This window comes from Perca flavescens, chromosome 11 (assembly GCF_004354835.1).
Source record: "Perca flavescens isolate YP-PL-M2 chromosome 11, PFLA_1.0, whole genome shotgun sequence".
Taxonomy (NCBI): domain Eukaryota; kingdom Metazoa; phylum Chordata; class Actinopteri; order Perciformes; family Percidae; genus Perca; species Perca flavescens.
Window position 1 is genome coordinate 35,676,522 of NC_041341.1, and position 13,933 is coordinate 35,690,454.

Consider the following 13,933-nt stretch of genomic DNA (forward strand, 5'->3'; position numbering starts at 1 on the left):
AATGAATGATTAATTTGCACTGCTTTGTGGGTAATTTAGGAGTCAAGCTCTCGTCCTCTGCTCTGTGCTAACTGAGTTGTGTGTGAAAAGGCCTCCACACTTTAATCCGGGCCGGTCAGGCGAGCAGCGTTGCGCTGCTGTATTTCAAAGTGTCTGCTCTGTGATTTATTGAGACTGATGGCGGCGTAGCAAACAGCAGAGCAACCTACAAAGCAGCTGTCATCCCCACACAAGGCTGGAATAATAACATTAGCTAATAGGAAAAAAATAATACTACCTATGAGAGGTTATTTATACACAGTTGTTCTTTTTCTTCTTGTGTGATTAAACTCCAAAAAAAAAGGTCTCCAGCTTTGATCAAGTTGACAAAAACTGGAAAAAAAAAATGCAAAAAGGAAATGAGCAAAAATTGCTATAATAAAAGCAACCCAATGCTGGATAAGCATCTGTATGTGAGCCACAGTGTGGTATGAAACAGTGCTCGACAATTACGAGTCCAACAATTACTTCCCTTATTATTGGGAGTAGAATTAATTAATCACAGTAATTACTCAGTTTGACTTTTTTCTGTCTTTGCACACACACACACACACACACACACACACACACACACACACACACACACACACACACACTCCATTTTTTTAACTGATGCACATGAACGTAACGGAAATCAAGCTCAGTTCTGTGACTTGTGATAGCCACGCTAACTGAAAGAGGGGGCCTTCCCATCTGTCTGTCTGCTCTTTGTTGTCGGATGAATACTGTTTTCAATATCGCTGGCTGCCATCGGTGCTTAGCATCCACGGTTTAGAGATTGTTCTTGCAAAGATAAACAGGCAGTGAGTAAGACAGACAGTTGACACCGCCCTCCAGATGCAGACATAACCATTATGCACCTGCAGGAATGCAGAGTCCAAATGATGTGGCAACTAGACAGTACACCGGTGTGATGAATCCTGTGTCTTCCCTCAAACACCCTGTCTCTGTGGTGAGTGGCATTTCCAGACATACACAGATGTAGCCATAGTAGAACTTGTCCTGAGATAACTCTTGTTATGATTTGATGCTATAAATTCAATTGAATTGAATTGAAACTACTCCAAAAAGAACAGAGAATAACCATTTGGATGAGTCTATAATAATATGCACATACATTTTTAAATACCAATGGGTCAGCATTAGCTGTTAACCAGCCTGTTGTCCTCGGCTCAAATTTGACCCATTTTCAAAGTTCCTTTTTTAATTGCCCAAAAATAACATATATGGATCCCTACAACTCTATTTGCAAGTCAAATTAAGGATCAGATCACTATTTTCATAGAATTTTGGGTGTTTCGTTTTAAAAAATTGCATTTGAAAAACAATTTAAATGGTTTTGGACTTAGCTTTGAAAGTCTGAAATTATCCATCAACATACAGTCCTCTGATCTTAACTATTACTCAAAATTCTATCGTACATTTTTGCTTTTTTAAAGTGAGAAATTAGGTATTCCACTTCCGTGATTGCTCCGTTGCTGCTAGAAAATCCGCCGGATTTCGCTCATTTTGGCCGGATGTCCGTCCCCTTCCTCTTCCTTTGTGTTGGCGTTCTAACCTCCGGTGGATTTGTGAGGACTATGGTTAACTGCTCCTCAGATCTCTGCAGGGTAAATCCAGACAGCTAGCTAGACTATATCTGTCCAATCTGAGTTTTCTCTCGAATGTACACATTTTCCACCAAAACAAGTTTTGCGGATGATTGAAGAGTTTCCTACAAAGAACATGTTTCTCATGTGGTTCTTTAGCTGTGCACGTGACATTTTAACTCAACCTCTGGATGTTTTTATGTGTGGCACGTGCAGACATTTGTAGCTGAAACGCATTGCAAACTAATGCAAGACAAATTGTTTCTATAACCCTGTTTGTGTCAGATACTGTGTAAGCTTGTACACATGCACAGCATAGGTCTTTGGTGTTTTGATTTAAACACACGCATGCATGCACGCACACACACACACACACACACACACACACACACACACAAACACACACACACACACACACACACACACACACACACCATTGCATATCTATTTAAATGATTACCTGTTTTCCTCCGGGCGGCCTGTTATCTGCAGTGCTGCGGCACAGCTCTGGCCTGAGCTGTGTGAGAGCCGGAAACGCTCGTCACCTCTCGCCCCGCGACTCTCTATCTACCCCGGCTCAGAGCTGGTGTGAAAATATTTCACCTGAGAGAAAAAACAAGGTTATAAAAGAGCTGGGTGCAGGGCCACAGGATGGGCTAAGTTATTCTTCGGGCCTAAAAGAACAATACTGTCGTGGCCTGACATGAAGAAGACCTGCTGCCAGGATTCAGGAGGGGTTGTGTGCGTCAGAGTGTGAGTGCTTGTAGCATGGCATTAGCTGAAACTGGGTAAGAGAGGAAGAGGAGAGGGAAGAAGTCACACAACATCAAGGAGCGATGACACAGACTGGCCCTGACATTGCAGAGAACAGAATAATATCAGTTCTGCTGGGGAGGGAGGGAGGAAGGGAGAGAACGGAAGGAGAGGTTATTTTATCTATCAGACGGACAGAAATGTCAAACCATCAGGGAGAGAGGAAGAAAAAAAAGATGTAAAGACAGGTTGAAGTTTGAGATAAGTGCCATGCTGGAGTGACGTGTGAAGGGAAAAAGGGCAGGAAAGAAAATGAAGAGAGATTTGAGAAACGGACAGACAGATAGACACACAGATAGATAGAAAGACAGGCAGGCAGGCAGGCAGGCAGGCAGACAGACAGAGACAGACAGACGGCAAAGTGGAGTTTATTGTAATGACGGTCTTGACATCTGGAATCAAACAGCTGGAATTAAAATATTTGGCATACGATTATATATTTAAATAAAAACGTAGATGCACCTAACACTTTAATCTGCCAGTGTGAAAATCCCCAGCAACTGAGTTTGGAGACGCTGCGCCTGTGGCATGACGGGCTCTCTACTGCCCATTTGTCACAGTCCCAGAGTGACTGACATTGTTTCCATGAGGATAAACAAACGCATTCCTCTTTGCGATCATTATAAAGCCATTGAGGCAGACCTGGTGATGCTGTGTTATGACATGTGCAGCTCTCTTCCTGCCTCCTAGACAGCAGGAGTGGTGGGAACCTGGAAATTATGGCCGCTCAGCGCTTCTGCCAGTGGAAAAAGAGGCCATTGTTATGTCAATCACGTTGGCACGAAGAACACACCGTGTTGACGTCCGGAGTGCTGATACATGGTTCCAGGTTATGTTCAGTTATTTTAGGGTCTACTTGAGAGACTGCAGAGGGCACACACATCTTTAGTAAAACAGCACTATACAGATCTGTCCTGTTTCTACCTGCCCATCACTATTCATGGCCTACTATGATCATAATCAGTTATTTCTTCATAAGCGCCAGACATAAATCATAGGGTTCAGTAAAGTGCCGCACGACATGCTGTCTGTCACCAGAATTAGCGTTGCCCGTGTGGGTTCATGTTTACCATGCATTCCTTGCAATATATGCCGCAATAGCATCAGTTCTATCAGAACTGGAGAGTGATTCTTCATTGAAAGAAGAGCAAAGAACGCCACTGAAGCATTTTCTTGATGGAAAAGGTACCATTGCTCTTCTCCCGATAGGCTTCGTCAGAGTATGATAGACACATGGATCATCCAATCACCTGCCAGGTATTTGTTGAAAGTTCTCGCCCTTACCCAAACAGTTTCCAATGACGGTTCTGTGTAACAAAACCGTCTGGTGTGTCAAGTTAGGTCCGTGTAGCTTTGATGTTGCAGGATGACATCACCAAAACTGTCCAATGAATGAGCCAGTCATGTCCACATGTAATGAGTGAGAGTGATCACAACATGGACAACAACTAAAAGGCTACAATACATTTTTTTTCTCTTTTGTCCAAATGAACATGGGTGTAGAATTTGATGGACTGAATGATTTACAATAAGATAGTGAACGCAGGTTATTGGCATACAAAATATCAAAACTTTATCAGCCTCATAACCCGAGGCCCTGTTCACCTGGCATGCCCAGCACAATAAACTACATAGTACTTACATGGCTCTCAATAGCTTGTGATTAACTATTATCTCCTTTTTGAACTTATTCAAAGGCACCCTCCGGCTAATTCTTTCAATTTTAAAGAAACTGCATGAAAAGACAAGTTAAATACTGGGTTGTCTGACGTGTGAATGCACTTCATTCTTGCCTGTTCTCGCTGTCTAGCTCTCCCTCTCTTTCTCACCATCATTATGTATCTCTTTCCATCTCTCCGCTCTCACAGCGTTTGGATGTTTGAGGACATTATGGACAGCTCACAGAGGACCCAGAGCGCCATCGATTTACACCTGAAGTACAGATGGCTTGCCAGCCGGGTATCTGTCCATAATCGCGACAGGGTTTTGATAACGATAGTAATGACTGCCGCGGTGAATAACAGCCTGCGTCTGGTGGAGGCTGTCCCTGCCCAACACGCAGACAGCTCAGCTGGCCTGAGTGATCACAGATGCTGCGAGAACAGATTTCTGCATCTTCTCTCCGCTCATTAAGCCCTGTGGTGCGACATTCCCGACGCATGCAGCACGTTTCACTCAATTCACTCGTGTGTGGATTGCGCTGATGACCGTTTCCAACAAGTTCACCAAATCAAAATAGTTCTGCCGTTATTTTCTGGACACTGGTTGGAGACAGAAAATTGAGGGAGAGTGAAGAGCAAGGGGAACAATCATTGCAATCCATTAAACAGGATGACATTATGTCAAGTTGTCATGACAAAGACATCCCAAACTAATTTAATGTCAACTTGTCATGACCAAGACAACTTCCGTGTCATCTTCATTCTGTAGTCATAATCAAGACAACCCAAACAATGTCAACTTGTCATGACAAAAAACCAAATGACACTTAATGACAGAAGTCATTATACATAAGCACAATTACCCGTGGCTGGAACTGGAACAAAACCAATGTACAAACACTGCAGATCTCCCCTTCCTCTCACAATCAATCAAGAAATCCAACTTCTGCCAACGCATTACCATCTATTCAACTCTGACAGCCTGGTGGAAAACAAACCAAATCACAAAATCATCACTAGAATTAAACAAGTTCCCCCCACTCTGGCACAATCCAGTGTTCATGTTACAGAACAAACCTTTTTACTTCTCCATACGGGCACAAAAAGGAATCACACGCCTTCACCACCTATTTGAGAACAACCATTTCATGTCCTTTAACACACTCACAGAGAAGTATGGGGTTGGGGGAGAGAACAATTCCTTCAATATTAACAACTTAGACTTAAAATAAAAGATAAAATCGGAATCACCAATAACCCGTTACAACCCTCTCAGCTCACAGAAGAACTTTAATAACTAATAAATTAATAACTTCAAAAAACTAACCTCCCGGCTATATACAACAATTTCCAACCTAAACACAACGATAACACTCCCAACAACCAAGCTAATCTGGCCTTCTCTCCCACCCCTGATTACTGGGAACAAATCTGTAAGAATACCTTCTCCATGACTGCTAACACAAACTTGCAGCTTATACAATATAAAGACATTCATAGGACTCACATCACCCAAAGTAAAATGTTCAAAATGGGCATAGCAAACACAGGTATCTGTTCACAATGCACCTTAAGTAGCACAGAGGATTATCTACACACCATGTGGGTCTGTCAACCAGTTCATTCATTCTGGATCACGGTCACTGAGACACTGTCTCTCTTTACTCATACACACATACACTCACTAGCAACACCAGCCACACTTATGCATAACATGTTTTTCCAACTCCCTTCAAACACAAAAACCGTGATCACCCAAATATGAATCGTAGATCATTCCATCCAATTATTAATAATACATCCTGGTGTGTGTCAACTGTCCTGTCCAGTCCCGTCTTGTCAGTTCTGTTATTGTCCCGTCTCACTTCCTTCTGTTGTTCTGTTTGTCACCTTGTCGCGTTTTATGTGTTATGTGGTGTACGTGGTGCTTTAAATCCCCCCCTGCCCTTATATGGATCCAGGGTCTCACTAAAACAGGGTGAATGGTCACGGTGGGGCAACCGTTAATGCACTGAATCTAATTCTAAATCTGAATGTAACATACTGTGTATATAAAAAGAAATATCGCTCTATAATAAAAATAAAGTTATCCTCTGAAGAGGGGAAGAAAGAAGGGTAGGAAAAAGACTACATGATCTATGGATGTAATATTTCATTATCATTCTTTACTGTAATGTACTACTGTTTATCAGACACTGTTTATATGGTCCCATGTACCACCTTTGAGACTATTTACAGTATTGACAGTACTGCACTGTATGCATGCAGGCCCTTGGAACTGCTTGTCCAATTCTGCCAACTCGTTACTGATGATTGAAATATATACTTTATATATATATATATATACTGTATGACATATACATATATACTTGTACCACATTGTTCGCCATGCCCGAAGGTTTTTTCCAAGATGTTTGGCTAATTCCAAAGTAAAAGAGAACCTGTGGCCAAATCCACAAGACAGAGTTGATGAAGATGTAATCACTCCTTTGTTTAGCTTTTTACAGTACAAGCAAGTTGAGGAACACTGCATTTGATGTTTTATAGTACTGTCTTTTCTTTTCTATTTTGTAGCTAATTATTTTGCTTTGATTCAAATAAAAAAATTAAAAAAATAATGACATAAGTCATAAACGTTTATGACTTGTTTATAACGTTTATGACATGTTCATGACAGTGTCATGTCATAGTTATGACAGCAGTGTCATGTCACAATTATGTCGATACCTTCAAGTACAGTGTTACCCAAACTTTACATTCATCTCGGCCTCCGTTAACACCCTGTTCTTTTTTCACTATTAATTTCCAAGACATTTGAAACTATGCAAATGACCAGAAGTAGATCCTTGGAACACAACCTTCAGTCAACGATATAATCATCCAGAGAAAGTGTCTAATACCGTACAGTAAACCTTAGTGGGAGTTGTAGTTTATGTGAGCTAATATATGAATTATCTATCTAGAATGTGGATAGTAAACCCCGGAAACATGTTTCACTTTTTCAACAAAAAGACCCACTCACAGATAGATTGCACTGTGTTGAAGAAGCTAGTGGAACAGCTGCTAGCCCAGAGGGGGTCAGGACTTTGGCTTTTAATATTGATCTGTAGCTCTGTAGCTGCTAGACATAACATTTTGTAATATTTTATAAACCGGTAACTGAATATATTCCAAATCAGATTAAATCACACACTGAGTTGGGGATAAACCTGCATCCTGTTTCCTTCATGCGTCTCCAGCCACTTTCTAAATGGCTGCCGACTGTAAACAGCGTGTTCACATCAGATCTTGAGTGTTGCTAAATGTTGGGCAGTTACTGACACTCAGCCCTCCATTCACTGCTTTAGTAATACATTGTTCTCTGTTGTGTCTGAGTCACACTTTGGCGGGGACTTCAACAATGCCAAGCGCTCCCAGCAGCACCTGAACAGCCCCACAGTAGGCCCGTATCGAAAGCCAACCTCACTGTTTACGGCCCCCGTGTGACAGCGCTGACAGGGAACAATGGTGTGTATTGTGGCGCAGTACAATGCTCCTTTAATATGCTTTGACAAGGCGCGAGCAGTACACGCCACTGCAAAGCATGTGGGTTGTCAGTGAGATTATTAACTACAGTACTGTGTAATTGTATTATTCCCACGCTTTTGTTTGTCTTCCTCGATGACATGTTGCTCATAACAGAGTCGATGGAAGTGAATGTGTACATACCTGGCTTCTGCAGGCTTTACTAAAACATCCTGGACAGATCTGATGTCAGAGGTGTCCAAGAGTTGTCTAAGAGCAAATAAGTCAGGAGTTCGGAGCTAATACCCGCCCACATTAAATGACATTAGTGGGACACGACCTCACGTTTCACAGCAACATGTCATCCTGTGTGTAGCACATTTCAAGAATATGTGATGTATACACACAAACAGACCACCCACAACACACAGAACATGCACTTAGGTCAGGGGTGTCAAAGTCAACTTCACTAAGGGCCTCATTGGAAAACTAGAAAATGCATTTCCTGCAGAAAATGCGCGCAAATGATAATTTTATACAGGGTTATTCATTGTTCAGAAGCATTGTCCTGTGTGACTGAAGGGTCCACTCGCCTCATTGGGGCTGCAGGGATGTAGTTTGTAGCCCAGGCCATAATGTACATAAAAAAAAATGTTCGGCCACATTTAGACAGGGTAGAGCACTGCTCGAAGATTGCAGCCTCATCATTCATTTAAATGACAGCAGCGTCAACTTTGTATCTGCATATTTTTACTGTTTACCAGGAGCGTTGGAATGCCTTTCTACAGGGCCCAGAATTTTGTGCAGTGTGTTTTGACATGTGATGAGCCTTCAAACACATGGATCTATTTCTCAAACCAGACTTCCTGGGGCCAGTTTTAACAAAAAAATGCAACATGATTTGATTTGAAACATAAGAGCACTTCCTCTTGTGTTATTGACACATTTTCTTAATCAAAATAAACACAATACTGACATCCCACGCAAACACATCTAGCAACCCTGGAGAAATCATCTGTTATTTGCCAATTGCTTTTGTGACTTTGTGCATTTTTTAAACTTTACGCTGTGTGGTCTGAACACCCACATGTTGGTCATCGTTCCTCTTGCTCACACAGACCCTGAAGAGATCCCTTTCCTATGTGGTTCCATTGTAATAGAGGTCAAAACCCAGTCTTCATTCCATGCAAGAATGACTCACGCAAAAGCTAAAAAGAGTTGCTGAGTTAATCAAATCAAGTGTGCATCTTCCAAGGTTACTTCCCCTTTAGTACCAAATTCACACAAAGATGTTGGAAGTTACCTAATTTATTTGACTGCTGAAGCCTAATATCAGCTTTGGCTGACCTATAGAACGCATGGACAGGTGAAACAGTGACCAATAACTACATTTTAGTCTGCCGGCGCCACTGTATGGGCATATAAGTAATGTTTTAAAACAAAAGAGTCCGATAAAATTGGAACTTATCCTTTAAACACTACGCGTTTTAGTCAGCACGGAAACAAATACTATGAAGCGTTTAGTGTAACGTCAGTAGGAGGTGACAGACATTTACACCTAATGTAGACACACATGACATCTGGCTTTGAAGGTTATACAGCTCAACGTCAAGCCTGGCTGACTGCCAGCCTCTAAAACAACATACAAAACTGATTTTAAGATTTGTTTCCCAGGAACCTTGAAATGCATAAGCTGTATGGATGGATGGACACTAATCCCTGCTGGTGAGTAGCCCCTTTTGCTCTTTGTGTGTCTAAAGTCCCTTGGTAGTCCCTTGGTCTCTGAGAAGTCTGAATTCCCTTTCAAGGAGTGCACTGGATACAACTATTGTTGGAATTAAGTCGATGCTGAGTGCCAGCTTTGTTCCAAGCACCAATTTTCAAATTTCAGAGCAGGGGGTTGGGTTTATGTCTTAAATGAGGTTGTCAGAACTGATTATAATTCAATTACATAGTAGGAAGTTAGTGTTTGCCAGTGTCAAGAGTAAAATGTTTACAATCCAGCCATCACTGCCTTTTAATAACTTTCATCACTGTCTATGTTAATGGATATTAAGCAGTGAAAAAACCATGTACCCAAAATGTGTAAATCCATGTGTAGCCTGTGCCATTTTCCAATCGAATGTGTCACAATGTGTGACCTCACACAGACCTCAGACCAGGCACACACACAGTTTGCTTATGTGAACCCAGTGTGATAAAGTGAAGTGGAAACTCAAACGTAAGGTGACAGACCAAATCTTTCAAATACCCAAATTTACACCTGGCAATAAAATACAATCTGGATAGGTTATCTGTATAAGGAATACCACACGCTAATGCAGGTGTAAATGAATCCAGAATGTAATGGGAACAGAACGCGATCGGATCAGCCAGACCACATTTGGAGGTAGTCAGGCTCACATTGTGATCGGATCTCGTACAGGTGGACCATTCTGAAGAAAGAAATTCACCCAACAAGTTGAAAGGTCAACTAACTCCACTTCTTCCTGCTGCTAAATCCTTGCTACAGCAAGTAGTAGCAGCACCTTGCAAGTCTTAAAAAAGTCATTGAAACCAAAATCAAGTCGCCACCAAGAGACTAAGGCTATGTTTAGATGGAAACGATCTGAAGAGAAAACGCAAAAGTGGTGTTGTGTTCTCACTTTTTATTCTGCATTTAGACTAAGGCTATGTTTAGACGGAAACGATCTGAAGAGTAAACGCAAAAGTGGTGTTGTGTTCTCACTTTTTATTCCGTGTTTAGACGAGCGTTCTGGTGGGAAAATCTGACGCAAAAGTGTGAAATTCAATGTAGTATGCACACTAGGTGGTAGTGTGAAGCACTGCCACACAACACCACCAAGTCTGCGCGCCTGCGTAGAACCTTCCTTTTACTTCTCTCCCTAGTAGTGCAAAGCCAACAACAAAAGCTGACAATTTAGTCTGGACAGATGGAGTGATGGCTCCAAACATTGCACACACACGGTACACACACAGACACACATGCGGCACACACACACGGCACATGCGGACACACACACACGGCGCACACAGACACACACACACACACACACTCGCACAGTGCGTTTTTACCCTTTAGACGGGAACTCAACGGTGGAGCGTTTTTAAGATTTCCATCCTGGAGGGTGGTTTAATTTTTTTTGTGTTTTTAAGCCCCCAAAACGCCGTCTAAACAAAAGGCACATCTGATCAAATATCGAGCGAGCGTATTTATGTAAACAGGGCCTAAGACAAGACCAAGACCAAGGCAGGGCGAGACCGAGTCAAGACCAAGACCAGACCAAATGACTGGCAAACAGCTGAAACTACATCCCTGAAACATACAGTACATACACAGCTAGCTAATATGTATAGCTTATATTCAATAAATCACTTTGGGTGAAGAGATTTCGGAGAAGAGTTTTGGAACAGAGGCAGATTTATAACGCTAGCTAGCTAGCTAGCTAGCTTCGCTAGCGTCACTAACACTTAGCTTTCCTTTGTTTATGCTTCCTTTTTAAGTGGCGATAAAAATGTGAAGTGGTCTCAGTCAGCGTTACATTGCAGAATTTACATTGCTGTGTGTTTTCTTTTAGATGTTGTTTTTAAAATAAACTCCTTATGGTTTAGGTAGTCAAATTTAAATACAGGATTTGGCTGACATCTCCTACACAGCCAGAGCTTATTCTCCTGCCACCTACATTCACTTTGTTGGGAGCAGGAGTAACACATTTCAATTTAGCAATGCGTCGAGTTATTGGTTACATTTGAAGCAGTAGGTTTTACATCTAATCACAGTTATGAAGTTAACAAATAAATCAGGCAATGCATAGACAATTTAGTGGTATCCCTGCAGTTGTGGTCTCGACCGGTTTGGAAATAAAATCCAGAGTCCTCTTTATCTGAGACCGAGACAAGAACAAGTAAAAGTGTGGTCGATTCCGAGATGAGACCTTCATAAAGTGGTCTTAAGACGAAGCCTGATCTCGAGTACTACAACACTGAGGTCCAGGGAAGCACCATGTCTATTAACACGTCTGCCAGCACTGCCTGAGTAATTTGCATATTAAAATCCTCCATCAAAATGTGGGCACAATCTAGATAACAAGAGCTCCTTTTATTATCAGGTGTAAATGCAAAGAACAGTGTATGGTGTAGTCTGAATATCCAGACAATGTGGGCCTAATAGGATTTATGATTTTGAAGTCTTCCTGTCTGCCTCTGTACAATGCTTTCCCCTGTTTCTAAGCTATCGTACATGATCATCTAGATGGATCATTTACAGTGTCCCTTCATTTCCTACCACTGGTCTGGAATCATTTGCAAGTAAAACCATTTAGCCATTTTAGCCAGGTCTCTCTTGTAAAAAGATATCCTGGGTGCTTTCCATTCATTCCACTGATTCTGCTTCCTCCTGTCCTTGTTCCTCCGGCCCCCAGCCCATGACCTGGAAATTGATCAAGGTCCGCCTTCGTCAGGGATCTTCCAATGCCTAAGATACGTCTTGGTGGATTTGAGGAGGGAGAGAAACCACAGGTGTATTCTATGCGGAACAAGACTTTGTGATAAAGATGAAATAAAATCATTATGCTAAATTGCTAGTCTCGCATTGCCAGACCTTCCTCGACAGTGCTGCAGAGGACAAAACGTGCTCTGGTTTATTGGCATTTCTTTAAACCAATCACAATCGTCTTGGGCAGCGCTAAGCGCCGGACGGAACCACGGTGCCTCTGCTAAATAGCCTCGGGAAGGAACTTGTTTTGGTGGAACATGTGTACATTCAAAAGGTAGTTTTAGTCGTGCAACAGAAAACTCAGATTGGACAGATAGTCTAGCTAGCTGTCTGGATTTACCCTGCAGAGATCTGAGGAGTGAGGAGTTAACCATGGTCCTCACAAATCCACCGGAGGTTAGAACGCCAACACAAAGGAAGAGGAAGGGGACGGACATCCGGTGGAGCAATCCCGAAAGTGGAACGTCGTGGATAAAGACCGTATGGCTAACTGCCGGACATTTCTGAATACGAGTTCAGAGAGTTTTAGTCATGAATTAACCTACACAGTTTTTTTTCTTTTGGTGTGGTATTTAGTTGAAATTAACTCCTGTATCATCGTAGTGTTCTGTGCCCTGTGATTGTGCTGACTTTCACCAAAGCTTTCTCCCTTTCACTCCGACTCTGTTCCCCTGTTTCAATCCCTGTAGGCTTTGGACAGTCTATTTTCCTTAAAATGACTTTAGAAGGGAAGATTGCTACTGTCATTTTACCGGGCATCTGTCTAGTTCGACTCTCACGGTGAAAGCTTGACACAAGAAACTGGTCCTTTTCAGTCCACCGCTCCATGTGGCCAGTAACAACCAGCCCCAAATTTATCACAAAAAAAAAAACAAGCATTTTTGTTCCACAATCCTCCATGGCATGTCGATTTCACACCAAGGAGAGGTTTTCTCTCAGATGCAGTGTCAATGTGCTTGTTGCGGAGGTGACAGAAGATAGACTGATCATCATGATACTTATTCTGTCTGTTAGTCTGCTGGCTTGCCTCTCCATCTTTTTGCATGCCTGGCTACCAGCTCCTGTAGTAAATAAGCACCCAGACAACACAAGGAACTCCCCCCTCCCACCACACACACACAGACACACACCCTCCTACGCCACTATGCCTGCCAGGAGGACTTTTTTTTTGTTCTGTGATGTATGCCGTCCCTCCGCCCTATTATTACCTCTGACTGTAATAGGCACCTCTGTTCCCAATCAAGTTTTTACTTTCTGCCGGTGAAAGAAAACGCTTTTGCAGGCAGACACATTTTATTCCTCGCACACACGCAGTAATGTCTGTCGGTGTCATCTACTTTGGCTGCTGGCCTAGCTCGCCCAGATTGTTCACACAGCACTTTTACCACTCACACAGGCTCGTAGCTTTGCCAGAATGCTGTCAAAACGTTCACACGGAGCCCTGCGTTGTTTATTGTCTGCTCCAGGACGGATGCTAGGTGGTCTGTCTGTACTCAGACTCATGATCTTCACCAAAGAACAATGAGCACTTGTGCACAGGCGGCAGCAGATTGATAAAAGGGGGGGTACAGCCAATAAAATCTAACATGTATTGTTCTGTAATCTTGCTCCCATCGCGGCTCCCTGTATGAATTATGTGCTTCAGTGCCGCATTTCCCCCCCAAGTCTCTCTCGTTTTCACTTTACCTGCCGTCGTCTGTCCCTCTCCTGCACGTCAAGGTGTTAGATGTTGTTTACACACATCTTTCTATCTTTCTGCAGAGTTGATGGAGCGATTGTGAGATGACGCTGTTTGACAATGTGCTCACGGATGGAGAGAAAAACAGAGTAGG